At 48.4% G+C, this 14,503-nt stretch overlaps 1 long non-coding RNA gene across 6 annotated transcripts; it reads right to left on the minus strand.

Moving 5' to 3' along the window:
* Positions 1 to 411: 411 nt before the first annotated feature.
* Gm33026 lies at positions 412 to 12,745 on the minus strand. 6 transcript variants are annotated; one of them, XR_001780223.2, is made up of 6 exons: positions 12,588 to 12,745; positions 11,157 to 11,254; positions 10,017 to 10,094; positions 7,522 to 7,644; positions 4,627 to 4,870; positions 412 to 862 (listed from the first exon to the last, which is right to left on the minus strand). It is a non-coding gene; the product is annotated as a predicted gene, 33026 (long non-coding RNA). The 6 variants fall into 6 exon arrangements; XR_879887.3 differs by having other exon boundaries at positions 7,578 to 7,681; XR_879886.3 differs by having other exon boundaries at positions 7,522 to 7,681.
* Positions 12,746 to 14,503: the final 1,758 nt, after the last annotated feature.

Raw genomic sequence — 14,503 nt, forward strand, 5'->3', positions numbered from 1 at the left:
GGAGATGGGTGGATAGGGCTGTGGCTCAATCAACAGTGCTCGCCTACCAAGCACAAAGTACTGGGTTACCACTCAGGCTTTGCATAGACTGAGCATGATAGCACAAACCTGTTACCACCGTGTCTCAGGAGGATCAGCAATTCTAGGCCATGCTCAGCTACATGGAGAGTTTAAGGCCAGTCTGGGCTAGAGATCCTGTCTTAAGCAAAACAAAACAAACAAACAAAACAAAACATCCTGGGACCTAGCTCCAGGGTTAAGGTGCTTGCCAACTTGAGTTCCATTCCCCCAGGATCCATGTGGTGATAGGAGAGAATGAATCTCTGAAAGTTGTTCTCTGACCTCAACATGCAAGCTGTAGCATGCAGTACTGCACACACACCTCCCAAACAATCAATTAATTGATTAAAACCCTTTCAAAACAGCCTTTATTGTGGTAGAGTTGGTTGACCATGTGAGTTATGTGTGAACCGTCTTCCTTCCAGTAGCATTTAGCAAACATCAAGACAGTTTAATTCCAGAACAGACCCTAAGGAACCCCTGCAACCATCTGTGGTCTCCTCACCTGGCTCCCCTTTATCTCTAGCCCCTGGCAACCTTCGACTCACTCCTGCCCTTAGGCAACTGCCTGTTCCTGGTGCGTTCTGAAATGGGACTCCTGCAACTGTAACATGGTCTTGGGTGGACTGGTTTCCTTCAAGTAGTGCCTGAAACTTTGGAAGGCTGAATCTTTTGAGCATGTAGCTGGGGGTAAACAGGTTAGCTGGGCAGCTGTCGGGGTGTGGAACCCGCAGGGGCCATAGGTGATGAGCTGCAGACAGCATGGCTCCTGCACTCCAGTGAATCTGCACTGGGTGTTCCCCTGAGGAGAGAAGGAAGGAGGCAGTTAGAGTGGCAGACAGTGAGGAAGGGTAGGCAGGCGAGGCTTGGGCTGCTAGCTAGGGTAGCATACATAGGTGACCTTTGCCAGTCCAGGAGACGGTGCAAGCCTTCTTGGGACCCTCTGCTGGGAGAGTCACCTGGATCCTCCAGGCAAGTGAAATCAAGGTGGCATTCTAAGGGATTTTGATGGAAGTTCCAGAGAGAGAGCCCTGGAGGGAGGGCAGAGGCCGTGTTACTAGAATTGTCTGGGCTCCGTGGGAGTCTCTGGGGGAACACACAGTGGCACAAAGCCACCCCTGGCTCACAGAGAAGAGCCAGCTCTCCCTCAACCCTGCTTTGTTTAGAATGTGAAAAGTCCTGTGTCTCCACTGTGACCCCTGGGGTCTAGGTGAGTCCTGGGGTGGAGTTTTGCACAGCACTGGTCGGTCTGGATTTTTCTTGGCTGTGTCACAGGGGGGCTGGGAAGCAGTGGAGATTCTGAGGGCTCTCCAGTGGCCTCCTGAGTGGGAGTCTCAGCTCTCAAGAGTTTTCGCAGCCCTGACCTCTAAGGGCCACAGACTCTCCTAGACCATCCCTCCACTCGGATATGCAGACCCCTAGGATAATGGCCTAAGATCAGGCAAATACTTGAAAAGTGCTAAGACACCAGTAAATGCCAGGCAGCAACATGGTCAGACAGGCTACTCTTAAATGAAATATATGGACAGACTACTCTTAAATGAAAAAACAATAATTTTTGTTGTTGTATAGATATTTTAGTACATATCTTTAAAAGTGTTAAGTCGTCTTTTTCCCCACTGAACACAGAAAAAGAATATAAACCTTACTCCATCCCCCAAATGGGAGAGTAGTAGATCACCTTGTTGATTTATATATTTATATTTATATTTGTTTTGTACAGTTTTCATTGTGTATATTCAGAGTATTGAATTACACAAGAAAGTTTTTACAGTCCATTTATTTATTTGGTTGTTTGTTTGCTTTGATTTTTCTAGACAGGGTTTCTCTGTGTAGCCCTGACTGTCCTGGAACTCACTCTGTAGACCAGGCTGGCCTCGAACTAGAGATCTTACCAGCCTCTGCCTCCTGAGTGCTGGGATCGAAGGCATGTACCACCACTGCCCGGCTTCATGTCTTACTCTTAAGTGTGTTTTGTTGATGGTCCCCCCTGCCCCTGTAAGCAGCTCCAATCCTTCAGTTTTGACTGAACTTAGATGGCAGCTGCTTCCTCCCCCTCCCCCTTCCCTTTTCCAGATGGATGTTGCAGCTGCCTTTCCCACCTCTCAGACACAGTTTCTGATCATGTTTGGTGTGGTATAAAGATGGCTGACTGCGTGAAGTCAATGTGGTCTCTCAACCTTCCAGGCTCAGCAGACTCATCTCCATCTATATAGGAATGCCTTGGTACAGCAGCCATGGCATCATGGCATCTGTGATGCAAACCACACACACACACACACACACACACACACACACACACACACACACACACACACACTGGAGGCCAGGAGCCCGGAGACGTCATGGGACACACCAGGCTCCTTGCGCTTACTGAACTTTTTTCCTCTTACATATTTAAACACGTGACACGCTAAAATATATTCATAATTTAAATTTTAACACACTTAAATATGTTAATTAATCCAAACACACTATTTAACGATACTGCTACATTTAAATATCTGTGCATTTAAATACTATTAAAATTGTCAATGTCAACTTTGTACCATGTAAAATTGATGCAATTCCCTTACTTCAGGAAGCAAGACCCACAAAAGAGGATACAATAAGCATGGGGTGTCTGGTACCTCAAGAAGGTTGTAAGGTGGATGGAAACCTGGATTTCCGGTATAGACAAGGTCTCATAAGGACTTTAGTCTCTCTAACATAGGAAATGCTCATAAAGTGTTAGCTGCTTTAATATCCACCAAGTACTGAGGTTAAAGGCATGTACACACATAAACACATAGTACATCTATGCACACAGATGTGCAAATATACATAGACACAATACAAACTAAATACAAAATAAATATACACAGAGATACACACAAACATATAGACATACATTCATCTATATGTATGTACATATATATATGTAGACACACATGCATTCACACACAGATACAACATACATATGTATACACACACAGATATACACATAAGCACATATATATACACAAAGACACACAAAAACACAGAAATATACAGAAAAACACACAAACGTATGAACATTCAGACAGACAGACAGACAGACAGATACACACACATACACCTCAAGTTCTGCAGGTGAAGATTATCTCTGGAAAGACAGGTGAGGACGATACTGGGAGTCTGTTTATTTTTAATCTCTTTTGTTTTGTTTTGTTTTGTTTTGTTTTGTTTTTTGAGATGTAGTTTCTCTGTGTAGCTCAGGCTGTACTGTAGACCAGGCTGGTCTCAAACTCAGAGATCCACCTGCCTCTACATTCTGAGTGCTGGGATTAAAGGTGTGTGCCACCACCTCCTGGCTTCCTTTAGTTATTTTTAAAGATTTTATTTCTAATTATGTACGGGCACACTCGTGTGTGTGTGTGTGTGTGTGTGTGTGTGTGTGTGTGTGTGTGTGTGTGCTTATGTGAGTGCAGTGCCCATAAGGACCAGAAGAGGGCATTGGACCCCCTGAGGCTGGAGTTACAGGAGGCTTCGAGCCACTGACCTGAGTACTAACAACTGAACTCAGGTTCTCTGGAAGAGCATAAACTGCTATTAACCACTGAGCCGACTCTTCACCTGTTCTCCTATTTTTTTGCTTTTAAAGACAGGATCTCTTTTTATAGTATACAGAAATAATAATCTCAGTGTCTATCTGTATCTATGTGCATCTGTGTGTATGTTGTATATATATATGTGTTGGTGTGACTATATGTAAATGCATCTGTGTTTGTGTGTATCAATGTTTATCACACGCCTAAGTGTGTCTGTGAGTCTGTGTGTTTAGGTATATATGTGTGTCTGTGTGTATAATGTGTCTATGTGTGTTTGTGTGTGTCTATGTGTGCTATGTGTATCTGTGGGTATAAGTGTGTGTCTATGTGTTTGTGCATGTGTGTTACACTGAAAGAGTGTGTCTACAGGTTTCATTTGGGATGATGAGCACACCCTGAAGAAGATGGTGGTAAATGGCCTCTGGATATCGTGACTGTGCTTTATACTGTAGGACTCCATCACATGTCCAAGTCTATGTATTTTACCCCAGTTAAAAAAGAATTGCGCCGGGCGGGGTGTCGCATGCCTTTAATCCCAGCACTTGGGAGGCAGAGGCAGGCGGATTTCTGAGTTCAAGGCCAGCCTGGTCTACAGAGTGAGTTCCAGGACAGCCAGGGCTACACAGAGAAACTCAAAAAAAAAAAAAAAAAAAAAAAAAAAATTGCCTGTCTTCCTAGTTCTTTCTATCTCTTCCCATTACTGCGTATCTAGAGCACCTGGCCACACAACACAGCATGGCTTGTTCTGGGTTCTGCTGGTGTGGCTGAGAACTGTCCTTTCCAGCAGAGTAGATTTCCCATGACAGCTGTTACAAGAGGCATCTGTTCCGATTTGTCATGATTTGGAAGGCGGAAGTGGGGAGAAGAGATGTCTGGAGATTTGAAAGCAGAAGCGAGCCCTTTGACCTCAAAGTTGAGCCCCTCTCAGCATTGTGGGGACCAGAACCCCAGAGGTTTGGGCAGCTCCCAGCGTTGGGTCTTGCTACCCCCTTTTTACCTGTGTCCCAGCTAATATCAGGGCACCAGACCCCAGAAGCAGCAGTATCGATGCAGTCCACATGGAGACAGAGAGAGCTTCAGGCAAACTTTCCCAGAGCCGCATCCATCCCCCTGGGCGACTGAGTCAGTCCTGTCCCCAGATCCACAGGGCTGCCCTATCCACCAGTTCCCTTCTGAATTTCCACTTCCAGTCACGAAGGGTTGGGTGGAGTATGGTTCAGTGAGACTCTGCTTCGTTTCATCTTTTAAAAGGATACAACAAAACGCACATAAGGGAAAGCTCATTAGTGTAGTAATTTTAATGCAATTTAATGGTATCATGAATATTCACAAGCTACCTATCAACCCAGCGCCTGGAATGAGGATCAGAGACTCAGGTCATCCTCAGCGAGTTTGAGGCCAGCCTGGATACATGTGACCCTGTCTTACATATACAAAAGTACACTAATATAGCCAGGCAATGGCCGAACACATCTTTAATCCCAGCACTAATGAGGCAGAGGCAGGAGGATCTCTAAATTCAAGGCCAGCCTGGTCTATAGGGTGGGTTCCAGGATGGCCAGGGCTACCCAGAGAAACCCTGTCTCGGAAAAAAAAAAAAAAAACAAGCAAGCAAGCAAGTAAGCAAACAAACAAACAAGTATATTAATAGGAACCCAATCTCCACAATTCATCTTATAAAATAGAAAACTGTCACACATTAAAGACATCTTCTGAGCCGGGCGTGGTGGTGCACGCCTTTAATCCCAGCACTTGGGAGGCAGAGGCAGGCGGATTTCTGAGTTTGAGGCCAGCCTGGTCTACAGAGTGAATTCTAGGACAGCCAGGGCTACACAGAGAAACCCTGTCTCGAAAAAACAAACAAACAAAAAAGTAAATAATAAATAAACAAATAAATAAATAAAACCATCTTCTCCTGTCCCCAGTTCCCCATCTCATTTTTTTTCTAGGTACTTCATGTAAGTGGACTCTGTGGTATTTGTGGTAGGTGGCTCGTTCACTTGGCATGTTATCCATGTACCAGCGTGTGTGTTCACACTTCCCTTCATCTGGGGTCTGAATGTTCATCTACCATGAGCACGTGTTGGGTTTGTTTGCCCATCCTGTAGTTAACTATACATGAGTGACTCATGCATTTTTCATCGTGAGTAGGGAGGTACTTATGAGACCCACCCCAACCCAAGGACTCTTGGCGGTTAGCGATGTTGGGGGTCACTTCTTCAGCGTTGTAGCTAAATTGCCTGTGGTCCCACAAATAATTCCCACCTGTGCTCAGGCAAGAAATAAAAAGAGGGGAACATTTGGTGAGAAGGATTCCAGTGGGAAAGAGAGTGGAGGAAATTGGTGGTGAAAATTACCAAAGTCTATTCTATAACTATATAAAGCTGTCAAAAGCATAAAGATGGAAAACAAAACCAAAAAGCTGTCAGCGTGTCATGGTTAATGCTTGCTCTGTGGGCCACTCTTGTGGGCTCATGGTTGGCACATAGTCTGTGGCACCAGCTGGACTCAGCTTTGAGTCCTCTACTCTGTGGACACACTGTGGGATCTTAGGCACATAGGATTCTATGAAGGAGCATTGTCATTCTTGCTATGGTCACCTTGGGGGGTGGGTCTCCTCATGTCATTGGCTCTCTGCTGCTGGGTTCCCTCATTCTCAGCAGCCTAGGTGCCCCCATCTTCAGAGCTCAGTGTTCTGTCTGTCTCTCTGTCAGGCCTCCCGTGCTGAGTGATCCAACAGACTCTTCTCTCCTGGTCCTTGACCCAGTCAGTGTACAGGGAGACCTGCCATACTGAGTGTTCTGTGGGCCAAGTCACCTAGGGAGTCCTTGCCTCCAGAGTGTTCCAAACAACATCCGAAGGCACCAGCCTGAATTGTAATCTGCTCTCAAGCCAGGGAGCCCCATCTGTAAGAGCAAAAGAGGTTTCCCGGAGCAGCTGGCCCCTGCCTTCCTTCGTCACGTTCCTGAAGCTCTGGGCTAGAGCCAGCACCCTGAGCCTTCCATTTTGCCTCGCTTTGGTGTGTTTATGAGCTCAGAGAAGCCCTTGTCCTGTGCAGACCTCTCCTGTCCTGTAAAGTGGGGAGCGATGCTGACTAGTGGTCTTAGTGCATTCCACATTCCCTGGGCTCTGAAGTTTTTCTCCTCAACCTTCTCTCTTCTTACACAGGGTCTTATGACCCCCGGGTTAGCTTCAAACTCCCTGTAGCTGAGGCTAACCTTGAATTTCTGATCCTTCTGCTTCTACCTCCAGAGCGTTGGGATGGCGGGTAAGCACCTCCACATTCAACTAGGCCTCTGCTTTATCATCTGTTCCCTTCAAGCAGTGTCGGTTCATCTCCTCCGCCCTTCCCCAGCCCATCCATCCATCCATCCATCCATCCATTCATCCATCACTCGGACACTTCACTCTCCATCTTTATCGATGGCTCCTCTGATTTCAACGTCTCCTGCTTTCACACAAACCTAATGGAGGAGAACCTGTCTTAGCAGTACCCTCCAGAGCGATGGCTTTCAGTGCTTCCGAGGAAGGGACAGAGGTGGCCTTGAATATTTGGCCATGCCTAGAGACACTTTGGGCTGTTACAGCTTGGGCAAACAAGAGCAGCCCACTCTGCTCTGCAGTGTCGTCACTGCAATCGCACACAGAATGCTCTCCTTATAGGGAGCACTCTGAGAAATGCGTCAAGGAGCAGATTCCTTACTGCGCAGACAGGGGCGTGACCTTAGAGGACAGCCACGTCACCGGGAGACGTAATCTCCTATCTGTGATCTGACTTGGACTGACGTATGGTTGTGTCCCATATGACCACCTATGTCCCCAAACATGAAGTAAACATATATGGACATATATGGGGGTGGGAGTGGGGAAGCAACTCAATTTGAGCATTTACCTAATAGGCAGGAGGTCAATCCCTCGCACAGCATGAACCCAGTGTGGGGTCCATACCTGTAATCTCTGCACGCCGCCGTAGGTACAAGCAGGAAGATCAGAAGTTCAAACTCATCGTGGTAATCTAGGAAGTTCGAAGCCAGTGTGGGCCACATGAGACACTACCTCGAAAACAAAACAATCAAACCAACTCAGCGTTTTCCCCCTTTCTTCATGTAATAATATCATAGGTTGACATTTGAAACAGTAGAGAGACCACCCCCTGAGGGTGGCCCTAAATTAGGATCCCAGATTCGCTGGTTTCTAGCTGTGACCTAATGTTTCCACCTTTGAGTTTTTCATCACAAAGGGGAAGACGGTATGAGTCTCTCCTCTGTCTCACTGTACAGCTGAACGTCCTGAGGCTGGGATGCGTCATACACCGTCTGCCAAGCCAGCTCCAGCACTGGCCCAGGACCCTCTGACAAATTCATGTTGGTTTGCTTGCTTTATTCAGTTTGGTAAAGGCAGAGAGTGAGAGTGAGAGAGAGAGAGAGAGAGAGAGAGAGAGAGAGACAGCAGGCCGGTGGAAGGGTGGCAGAGAGTGCTGTAGGCTGGCCCCAGGGCTGGGAGGCAGCACTTTGCAGGCGCCTGGACTACTCCCGCTCCGGCCTCTGCGTGGCTGACTTGGCCTGGCTCTCTTCCCCTTGCCTTATCTCCAGACGCCTGTTATCTGCACACCCATCTGTGGACAAATGGCCAGCCGGCTGGCTCCTGGTCACCCTGCCTGGAGGGGGGGGGGTGGTCTTCTCAAACTTGTGTCTGGCAATTTGGGCTGGAGCCGAGGTGGGGGGTCTCTCCCCATGGAGGAGGCCAGGCCCAGAGTCACCCTAAGGGCTTTAAACCCAGAACCAGGCTGCATGGCATTCCACTGACTCTATTCAGAGGACAGGCATACTGTCCCATCATCTACCCCCATCACAAGGAGTCACAGTATGTAGGCTCACTATTGTAACAGTAATTCCCCTGAGCCCATAGGGAAACTGAGGCTCTGAGACATCAATGAGCCGATGTATCCCACACAGCCAGGCAGAGGCTTTGCCCCACAGTGCAGGCTCCAAGCCTCACCTCTCACGGAGGATGCTACGTCAGCAGCCTCCCCTAGCCTTGGTGTTTTTAGAGGCTGGCACTGTCCTTCAAAGTCTGACCTCCCCTACATCTCAGCAAGACATAAACAGTCACCCGGTCTTGCTCCCTGTGCCTGAAGTTCTACCCATGAAAAAAATGGGAGAATAAGGACCTCATCTCACAGATGGCATCTACCTAGGTACCACACTTAGGACAAAATGTGTGCTGTTTACCGTCTTTCGTGTGTGGTGTTTAAATTTAAATTTTGTTGCTGTTACTTTATCTTATATTTATTAAGGATTTACTCATTTACTTTGTTGTTTGAGACAGGATCTCACTATGTAGCCCTGGCTGGCCTGGAACTCATTAAGTAGACCAGGCAGGTCTTGAACTCACAGAGATTGACTGCCTCAGCCTTCTGAGTGCTGGAGTTAAAGGCATGTATCTCCATGCCCTGCCCTATTAACGTGTGTGTGTGTGTGTGTGTGTGTGTGTGTGTGTGTGTGTGTGTGTGTGTGTTCACAGTTGTACACACACACATGCTCAAAGCACGGCCAGTTACATGGATGCCGACATCCACACTCTTTGTCCTCATGATTTTGAAGCAAACACTCTTACTTACTGAGCCACCTCTCCAGTTACCTTTTATTCTTTTTTGAAACAAGGGATCACTGTGTAGTCCTTGCTGTCCTTGAACTCATAGCCTCAACCCCCCAAGTGTCCAGTGCACACCACACCTAGCTTGAGGTGGTGTTATTTTTATTAGTTGGGTAGTATAGTGTTAGCATATAATCTGCCAGCCACAATAGTATTTTGATTGGTGTTCTCTGTGTGTGTGTGTGTCTGTGTGTCTGTCTGCCTGTCTGTGTCTCTGTCTCTCTCTCTGCCTCTCTCTCCTCACACTATATAGCCTAAGATGTCCTGAACTTGCAGTAATCCTCCTGCTTCAGCCTCCCCGAATTGGGAGTCTAGACATGCACTATGGAGCCCAGCTGAAATCTGTTTTCTTATGGTGCACAAGTGTCCTGGAGGCTCAAGTGAGAAGCTCTGCTCCTCCATGGTCAGGCTGGGACTGGTTGGAGGGAGGAAGAGGGGAGCCGCCAGGTTCACCGGGGAAAATGTCCCGCTTGGAAGAACAGGAGTCAAGCTGTGCCTTTGTTTATAGAGCCTGTGTCTCCCCTGATGGATGCGAGGCAGAAGTCTGTTTGCATGTTTCTCCCGAAATCATGCGTCAAGTTGTGTTTGGAGAACACGTGCCTCTGTCAAACACTCCCTGGAGCTGGGGCCAGGGAGTGAGGCAGGGTAGGAAAGGTGGGGGGCAAGAAGAGAGAGCAGAATATGCCACCCCCCCCTCTCTCCTGACAGAGGCTGGGCCTGGAGACAACGTACCCCGTCCGTCCGCGGTCAGGCTTGGTCTGGGCTCCGCAACCTCTGAGACAGGCGTCCTCCCTGGCCTCAAGGAGCTCTCTAGAAAGCAAGATAAGACTTAGGCTGGCCCAGAAAGTGGGGAAGGGGAGATAAGGACCCATCTGCTTCCACTCTTGGCCCTCTGATCCTTTCCAGCCTGCCAGAACACTTAAAAATGTAAATCACAGCCACTTCCTTTGCAGAGGAATCAGGATTGCCCTTCTCAAAAATGGCTGCACAGGCCCTCTGGACCCTCCGTCTGCTGCAGGGACCCCATCTCCTGCCCTGTACACCCTTCTATCAGCCTTCCCGTATTTCCCAGCCCTGCCCGGAAGCCCTTGATGGGACCCTGGCTCTTCACTGCTGGTGCTGCCTATTCAGGCCAAGGGAGTCTACTTCCCACAGGCTTCAAAGGCATTCCCCTAGGGAGGGGAGAAAGAGAGGACTTGCAGGGGTCAGTTCTCTGGGAGGCATTGCACAGCAGCCCAGCCTCACGGAGGCTCTGAAGGTAGGTTTGTTTCCTGCATCAGTGATGGACCAAAAAGAGTTTGGATCTTTTGCTTGAGAACGCAGAGGTCTTGGTGAATGGGAGTATTTGACAAGCAGAGTGGATGAAGTAAGGATGCAGGGTGAAGACGGCGGGCGGGCAGAAGGCATCATGGGAAGATACTAAGACCACAGGCTGCAAATTTGGCCACCATGGCAAGCCTCGCTTTGGTTTACAAATCTGGAACGTAAGGATACCTACTCCACTGACCAGTGCTGATACCTACTCCACAGACCAAGCATGCAAAGAGGGCATCCAGTTCCAAATGAGGCTCGTGAGCAGCACAATTTTCATCTCATTGTAATTTCACTATGAAGGAGATGCAATAAACGCATTCACAAATTTTATTTACTTACAAGACCATCAAAATGGCTAGGTGGGTAACGATGCTTGCTGCTGAGCATGGAGAGCCAAGTTCCATCCCCTGAACTTACAGGGTAGACAGAGAGAACTGACTCCTGCAAGCTCTCTCAGGAACCCCACCCACCCCTGCAATACGCGTGTACGCTAAATAGATTTACTATTTTAACATGTGTGAATGCTTTGCTCACATGGGTGTCTGCATACATGCATACCTGGTGCACTCAGAGGTCAGAAGAGGGCACCGATTCCCTGGGACAGGAGTCCAGACAGCTGTGAGCCGTGTGGGAGCTGGGAGTTGACCCTGGATCCTCTGCAAGAGCAGCCAGTGCTGTTAACTGCTGAGGCATCTCTGCACTGCCCCCCCAATACTAAACAAACAAATGAATAAATAAACAAACAAACAAATAAATAATATAAACACATATTTACTTAAATTTTGAGACAGAGCCATTTTTGTTGTGGTTCATAATTCCCCAGCCCCATTCCCACCCCAGGTACTACACCCGCAGATATTGTCACTACCATACCTTAAAATGAGTAGCCCCCACTTGCAGTTGTGGCACCTAAGCCTTGGACATTAGAAGCAAGTGCACTACTCTGAGCTATCTGTGCCTTACTTATTTTTAATGTTACACATTTTTGAAATGTTGAAACTATCTTAAAATGTCAGGTAGCTTGGAAGGGCATTAGTGACTCTCCTGCCGTCATTTGGACCTGAGCTGATGGGATGTGCCCTCTCACTGATCAGCTTGCTCCTGCCTCCTTAAACTGAGGTCAGTCTCCTGCAGACCCTAAACCATCACTTATTAGAAGATAACTCCTGTGCATGCCCAGTATGGAGACCCACTGTGGTCCCTTCAGTTGGAGACCAATACTCAGACTTCCCCTGACCTTTCTCTTGACCTTTTAAAGGTGTGTGTGTGTGTGTGTGTGTGTGATATATGTGTGTAACATAGGTGTGCATGAGCCTCGTGAGGATGGAATAAGGACCTGATCCAGGCTGTTAGGCAAGGGCTCCGCTACCAAGCTACGCCTCATTTTCTATCTGCCTGTGTATTCTTGTGCATCTGTGTGACACACGTACAAGTGTGCATGCACACCGTTAAGTTTTTGAGTGTTCTTAGCTGCTGAGCCATCTTTCCAGCTCCTGTTTGTTTGTTTTTTGAGACAGGGCCTCACTGTGTTGCCCTGGCTGGCCTGGAACTCATATAGTCCAGTCTGGTCTCAAACTCACAGAGATCCCTTGTCTCTGACTTTGCCTCAAAGGTGTGTGTCACCCCACCTGGCTTTTGTCCTCATTTTTTAAAGGAAAAGAAATGGAGCGAGTAAAAAATGGTAAAGGGAGTGTGTAACCGAAGGCTTAGGAACTATGGGGTGGGCCCCTCTTCTGGGGACATGGTTGCTGGGACCCCAGTGTCCTCTAGGTGGCACCCAATTCCCTGGGGAGGGTGATGAACAGTTCCTCAGGCTAAGGGGAGCTTCTGAGGGTCTAAGCCCTTCCTGTCTGATATTTTAGGAAACAAGCCTCTATCTCTCACTGTTCTGAGGGGAACGGCATTCGTTCATCCATCCATTCATTCATTCACTCACTCACTCACTCACTCACGCACTCACATACACATTCACCAGTTGTTTTCCCATACTCAGCCTGCTCTCCGCAGCACTCCTGTCCTTTGTAGGTCAGAGCACAAAGGGCTGGGGGAAAGAGACACAGAGCTCAGGAGGCCTGGATTCATTTCACATCCTGTGTCTGCTCTTCTCTTGCTGTGAGCCTCTGAGGCCTGCAGCTTAAAAAGAGAGAGAAAGGTCACCCTGACCAGATCCAATCTCTCTACCTCTCAGCACCACGGGGCCCCTCCCAGAACCATCCAGGACGGCCTCACAGGAAGGTGAGAATGGAGGTCAGGTGGCCTGGGGCATCTTCGTGAGGTGGGGGCAACCCCTCAGAGGATGGGGGGGGGGGGAGGAATGTCTCCAGGTCCTTAAGGCTTATTTCAGGTTCTTCCTCGTAAGACAGAAACTGTTGACACTTTCTTATGGAGAGATGGCAGCCAACACTGTGATTATACTCCATCTCCACTGTTCTCCAAAGAGCCATGATAAAAGGGAAACCTTCAGAGACTCAAGGCCTGCGCCCTGGCAACCTACCTGAGGCGCTCCTGGGGGGTAGGAGGACACACAGGTGGCCATCACAGATGTGTCCTGGGTCTCCTATTCCTAATTCTTTAGTCACCGACATCTCGTCATGCTGCTTGGACTCCTTTGTCTGCGACCCATGACACTCATTTCCCACCCTCCTGAGGGGGACCAAAGTTGGGGACAGAAGCCTTGGCCAGCAGCAGAAATGAGTTGCAGAAGGGAAGGGACCAGGCAGCTGTGGATCCAGGCTGGGTGACACAAAGCAGACTTCTCGCCTGGGAGTCTCCTCCTCTTCCATTTATTCAGGGTCAGTGAAACAACCTTGTTTTCAGGCCTCGATAAAAGTGGGAAGCAGTGGAGCTCAAGGGCCGTCCAGTCCGGGTGATGGTTCAGAGTGCAAACCATTCCTTCCTCATCTCTGTGTGGAGAGATGCTTTTAGGGTGGAGAGATGTGTTTCCCCTCCTCATGAAAGTAATCCCTCTGCCTCCTTCCCAGTCACCTCCTAATTAGTCTAATCTTCTGCCATCCTGTTTGTAAGGAAGACAAACACTGGGAAAACTGGGCAGGGCATGGCCTGCTGAGCTGCCAGCCCAGTACACATCACTAGCTTTCTGCGTGAGCTCGGGGATCCCACTTCCATGGGTACCAGGGATGGCCAGGCTTCCTCTGCCCCATCTCTGAGATTCTGGCTTTTCCTTAGGAGGCACTGCCCTGGAACCACCAAACCTACCAAGAGCAGAGGTCAAGAGAGAACACAGCCAGCCAGGGGGGTAGGGGGCAGAGAGGCCTACAGTAAGGCAAAAAGATGTCCTTGTAGAAATCTGGAGGCAGCGTTCAAAGCTAAGGCTGAGCTGAGTGCCGGTACATATGGCCCTGCTCTACTGTGGTCTGGTGATATCACTGGAGATGCTAGGGTAAGAGCCTGGCCTGCGGCAGACTTAACCAGCCAGGTTCCACCACCACCTGTCTGCAATAGACCATTTAAAGAGATAGGATTACAATGAAAAGCAGAGAAAGGAGATTTATTCAATGTGGCTATGGGAAGAAGTCTGTCTTCAAGGTCCTGGTGAAGTTTAGGTTTACATAAGAGGGGGAGAGGCAAACATAGCTAAGTAGTCCTGGTCAAGAACTTTGGTCAAGGGTGTGGCCTCACCCATCACAGACTGCCTGTTGTCTTGGCTCTAGTTTCTCCTGTAAAGTGACCTGACAGTTGTGTGAAATCTTTTTGTGAAACGAGTTCCCCTCTGGTTGACATCAGCTTCTCCCTCCTCTCGGCATGAGATTCCTGGGGGAAATTCCTGCTTCTAGGGGTCCACTGTCTTAGTAGTCTAATAGTCAAAGGGAGGGTACAAATGTCTCTTTAGAATATCATCTCTCCAACAGTTCCAGTGGTTTGTAGATAGTGGACCAGCCACTTGC

The sequence above is a fragment of the Mus musculus genome, chromosome 11, assembly GCF_000001635.26.
Source record: "Mus musculus strain C57BL/6J chromosome 11, GRCm38.p6 C57BL/6J".
NCBI classification, from domain to species: domain Eukaryota; kingdom Metazoa; phylum Chordata; class Mammalia; order Rodentia; family Muridae; genus Mus; species Mus musculus.